The 5,532-nt window shown below is 40.1% G+C and overlaps 1 non-coding gene across 1 annotated transcript; it reads left to right on the top strand.

Moving 5' to 3' along the window:
- The first annotated feature begins 5,089 nt into the window (after positions 1–5,089).
- Positions 5,090–5,197, top strand: LOC148581352 (small nucleolar RNA R71). Its single transcript, XR_015897628.1, has one exon. It is a non-coding gene; the product is annotated as a small nucleolar RNA R71 (small nucleolar RNA).
- The last annotated feature ends 335 nt before the right edge of the window (positions 5,198–5,532 follow it).

Here is a 5,532-nt window from a genome sequence, read left to right as displayed (position 1 = left end):
GGCTAATCATCTGTCGGTTCTCACTCATGTTGGAATAGGGATCCATTGATCCTTTTGCGTCTGTCGCTATGCCTAACACTCGCGAGTTTGAAGCTCGTCACAGTCATCCCATCCCAGATCCTACTCGGAATACCACAGACAAGGTTTAGACTTTCTGGATCTCAAGAATGGCCACCAATAATTCTAGCCTATACCACGAAGGTTCAAATCTTAGATTAGAAACCCAAGAGACATGCATTCAAGCTCATTTTCATGTAGAACGGAAGTGGTTGTCAGGCACGCGTTCATAAGTGAGAATGGTGATGAGTGTCACATAATCATCACATTCATCATGTTCTTGTGTGCAAATGAATATATTGGAATAAGAATAAGCTTAAATTGAATAGAAAACAGTAGTACTTTGCATTAATTCATGAGGAACAGCAGAGCTCCACACCTTAATCTATGGGGTGTAGAAACTCTACCGTTGAAAATACATAAGTAATGAAGGTCCAGGCATGGCCGTGAGGCCAGCCTCCAAACGTGTACAATATGATCTATGATAGCATAAAACTGATCAAGGATGTAAAATAAATCACTAAAAGTAGTTTTTATACTAAACTAGTAGCTAGGGTTACAGAAAATAAGTAACTAAGTGCAGATAGTGCAGAAATCCACTTCTGGGGCCTACTTGGTGTGTGCTTGGGCTGAGCATTGAAGCTTTCATGTGTAGAGACTCTTCTTGGAGTTAAACGCCAGCTTTGGTGCCAGTTTGGGCGTTTAACTCCAGCTTTTATGCCAGTTCTGGCGTTTAACGCCAGAATAGGGTAGAAAGTGGGCGTTCAAACGCCAGTTTGTGTTATCAAAACTCGGGAAAAGTATAGACTATTATATATTTCTGGAAAGCCCAGGATATCTACTTTCCAACACAATTAAGAGAGCACCAATTGGGTTTCTGTAGCTCTAGAAAATCCATTTCGAGTGCAGGGAGGTCAGAATCTAACAGCATCTAGAGTCCTCTTTTAGCCTCTAAATCAGATTTTTGCTCAGGTCCCTTAATTTCAGCCAGAAAATATCTGAAATCACAGAAAAACACAGGAACTCATAGTAAAGTCTAGAAATGTGATTTTTGAATAAAAACTAATAAAAATATAGTAAAAACTAACTAAAACATATTGAAAACTATGTAAAAACAGTGCCAAAAAGCGTATAAATTATCCGCTCATCACAACACCAAACTTAAATTGTTGCTTGTCCCCAAGTAACTAAAAACAAATTAGGATAAAAAGAAGAGAATATACAATAAATTCCAAAAACATCTATGAAGATCAGTCTTAATTAGATGAGCGGGGCTCTTAGCTTTTTTGCTTCTGAATAGTTTTGGCATCTCACTTTATCCTTTGTAGTTCAGAATGATTGGCTTCTATAGGAACTCAGAATTCAAATAGTGTTATTGATTCTCCTAGTTCAGTATGTTGATTCTTGAACACAGTTACTTTATGAGTCTTGGCCGTGACCCTAAGCATTTTGTTTTTTAGTATTACCACCAGATACATAAATGCCACAGACACATAACTGGGTGAACCTTTTCAGATTGTGACTCAGCTTTGCTAGAGTCCCCAGTTAGAGGTGTCCAGAGCTTTTAAGCACACTTTTTTGCTTTTGACCACGACTTTAACCGCTGAGTCTCAAGCTTTTCACTTGACACCTTCACGCCACAAGCACATGATTAGGGACAGCTTGGTTTAGCCGCTTAGGCCAGGATTTTATTCCTTTGGGCCCTCCTATCCACTGATGCTCAAAGCCTTGGATCCTTTTTATTTTACCCTAGCCTTTTGGTTTAAAGGGCTATTGGCTTTTTCTGCTTACTTTTTCTTTTTCTTTCTTTTTCTTTTATTTTTTCGCCATTTTTTTCGCAAGCTTTTCACTGCTTTTTCTTGCTTCAAGAATTAATTTTATGATTTTCAGATTATCAATAACATTTCTCCTTTTCCATCATTCTTTCAAGAGCCAACAATTTTAACATTCATAAACAACAAATTAAAAAATATGCACTGTTCAAGCATTCATTCAGAAAACAAAAAGTATTGCCACCATATCAAAATAATTAAACTACTTTAAAATTCAAAATTCATGTACTTCTTGTTCTTTTGCAATTAAAAACATTTTTCGTTTAAGAAAGGTGATGGATTCATAGGACATTCATAGCTTTAAGGCATAAACACTAGACACTAATGATCATGTAAATAAAGACACAAACATAAACAAACATAAAGTATAGAGACAAAAAACAGAAAAATAAGACAAGGAAATTAAAGAACGGGTCCACCTTAGTGATGGCGGCTGGTTCTTCCTCTTGAAGATCCAATGGAACGCTTGAGCTCCTCTATGTCTCTTCCTTGCCTTTGTTGTTCTTCCCTCATGGCTATTGTTGAGGTCCATAAGTGGGCTCTCTTATTTGCTCCATCCTCTTTTTTAGTGATGGGCATGTCTTCTTCAATGAGGATGTCTTCTCCTATGACAACTTCAGCTAAATTGCATAGGTGACAAATGAGATGAATCTCTCCATCTCCCATGACTCGGAGGTGGAAGCAATTGCCTTCTCTTTCCTCTTTCAAGAGGTTTCTCCGGTCTTAGGTACCATAAATGGTTATGGAAAAACAAAAAGCAACGCTTTTACCACACCACACTTAGAAGGTTTTCTCGTCCTTGAACAAAAGAAGAAAGAAGGAAGTAGAAGAAGAAGAAAATGGAGGAGATGGAGAGGTGTGAGTGGTTTGGCCAAAAGGGGGGAAAAAGTGTTTGAATTTGAATTGTGAGGTGGGTGTTATTGGGAAGAGTGGTGGAGGTGATTGGTGAAGAGAAATGGAGGTGATTGGTGAAGGGTATTTGGAGAAGAGTGTTATGAAAAGGTGTGAAGAAGAGAGAGTGAGTTGAGGTTGGTGGGAATCCTGTGGGATCCACAGATCCTGAGGGGTCAAGGACTTAGCATCCCTGCTCCATTTAGGTGTGCAAAACGCCCTTAGAGTGCAATTCTGGCGTTAAATGCCAGGTTGCTGCTTGTTTCTGGCGTTTAACGCCAGCTTTTCTCCCTTTCTTGGCGTTTAACGCCAACTTGGTGCTCTGTTCTGGCGTTAAACGCCAGTCTGGTGCCTGTTTCTGGTGTTAAACGCCCAGAATGGTGCCAGACTGGGCGTTTAACGCCCATTCTGCTACTCTTACTGGCGTTTAAATGCTAGTAAGCTCTTCCTCCAGGGTGAGCTATTTTTAATGCTGTTTTTCATTCTGTTTTTAATTTTTCAGTTATTTTTGTGACTTCACATGATCATCAACCTACAGAAAACATAAGATAACAATGGAAAATAAATAAATATAATTAAATAACATTAGGTTGCCTCCCAATAAGCGCTTCTTTAATGTCAATAGCTTGACAGTGAGCTCTCATGGAGCCTCACAGATGATCAGAGCAGGGTTGTGGCCTCTCAACACCAAACTTAGAGTTTGGTTGTGGCCTCCCAACACCAAACTTAGAGTTTGAATGTAGAGGTTTTGCTTGACTCTGTATTGAGAGAAGCTTTTCGTGCTTTCTCTCCATGGTTACAGAAGGAGAACCTTGAGTCTTGAATACAAGGTAGTCCTCATTCAACTGAAGGACCAACTCTCATCTGTTAACATCAATCACAGCTTTTGCTGTGGCTAGGAAGGGTCTGCCAAGGATGATGGATTCATCCTCATCCTTCCCAGTGTCTAGGATTATGAAATCAGCAGGGATGTAAAGGCCTTCAACCTTCACTAGCACGTCCTCTACTAGTCCATAAGTCTGTTTCATTGATTTGTCTGCCATCTCTAGTGAGATTCTTGCAGCTTGTATCTCAAATATTCCCAGTTTCTCCATTACAGAGAGTGCCATGAGGTTTATTCCTGACCCCAGGTCATACAGAGCCTTCTCAAAGGTCATAGTGCCTATGGTACAAGGTTTGAAGAATTTTCCGGGATCCGGTTTCTTCTGAGGTAATGTCTGCCTCATTAATGCATTCAGTTCATTGGTGAACAAGGGGGGTTCATCCTCCTAAGTCTCATTACCAAATAACTTGGCATTCAGCTTCATGATTGCTCCTAGATACTTAGCAACTTGCTCTTCAGTGATATCTTCATCCTCTTCAGAGGAAGAATACTCATCAGAGCTCATGAATGGCAGAAGTAAGTTTAGTGGAATCTCTATGGTCTCTATATGAGCCTCAGATTCCTTTGGTTCCTCATTAGGGAACTCCTTAGAGGCCAGTGAACGTCTATTGAGGTCTTTCTCAGTGAAAATCACTGCCTCTCCCTCCTCTACAAGTTCGGCCGTGTGGGACATGTTTATGGCCTTACACTCTCTTTTTGGATTTTCTTCTCTATTGCTTGGGAGAGTACTGGGAGGAGTTTTAGTAATCTTCTTACTCAGCTGACCCACCTGTGCCTCCAAATTTCTAATGGAGGACCTTGTTTCATTCATGAAACTTAGTGTGGTCTTGGATAGATCAGAGACTATGGTTACCAGGCCAGAATGGCTATGTTCAGAATTCTCTGTCTGTTGCTGAGAAGATGATAGAAAAGGCTTGCTATTTCTAAACCTATTTCTTCCACCATTATTGTTGAAGCCTTGTTGAGGCTTCTGTTGATCCTTCCATGAGAGATTAGGATGATTTCTCTATGAAAGATTATAGGTGTTTCCATAGGGTTCTCCCATGTAATTCACCTCTGCCATTGCAGGATTATCAGGATCATAAGCTTCTTCTTCAGAAGATGCTTCTTTAGTACTGTTGGATGCAGCTTGCAATCCATTCAGATTCTGAGAAATCATATTGACTTGCTGAATCAATATTTATTTCTGAGCCAATATGGCATTCAGGGTATCAATTTCAAGAACTCCCTTCTTCTGAGGCGTCCCATTATTCACAGGACTCCTCTCAGAGGTGTACATGAACTGGTTATTTGCAACCATTTTAATGAGTTCCTGAGCTTCTGCATGGGTTTTCAGATGAAGAGATCCTCCTGCAGAATGGCCCAATGACATTTTTGACAACTCAGACAGACCATCATAGAATATACATATGATGCTCCATCCTGGAAGCATGTCAGAAGGACACCTTTTGATCAATTGCTTATATCTTTTCCAAGCTTCATAGAGGGACTCACCTTCCTTCTGTCTGAAGGTTTGGATTTCCACTCTAAGCTTGCTCATCTTTTGAGGTGGAAAAAACTTGGCCAGGAAAGCACTGACCAGCTTTTCTCAAAAGTTCAGGCTTTCCTTAGGTTGTGAATCCAACCATGTTCTAGCTCTGTCTCTTACAGCAAAAGGGAAAAGCATAAGCCTGTAGACCTCGGAATCAACTCCATTGGTCTTGACAGTGTCACAGATTTGCAAGAATTCAGCTAAGAACTAATGGGGATCTTCCAATGGAAGTCCATGAAACTTGCAATTCTGTTGCATTAGAGAAACTAATTGAGGCTTAAGCTCAAAGTTGTTTGCTCCAATGGCAGGAATTGAGATGCTTCTTCCATAGAAGTTAG

This window comes from Arachis ipaensis, chromosome B10 (assembly GCF_059453495.1).
Source record: "Arachis ipaensis isolate K30076 ecotype BB chromosome B10, ASM5945349v1, whole genome shotgun sequence".
In the NCBI taxonomy this organism is placed as follows: domain Eukaryota; kingdom Viridiplantae; phylum Streptophyta; class Magnoliopsida; order Fabales; family Fabaceae; genus Arachis; species Arachis ipaensis.
Note: the sequence above shows the minus strand (reverse complement) of the source record. Positions and strands in the feature narration are given on the sequence as shown.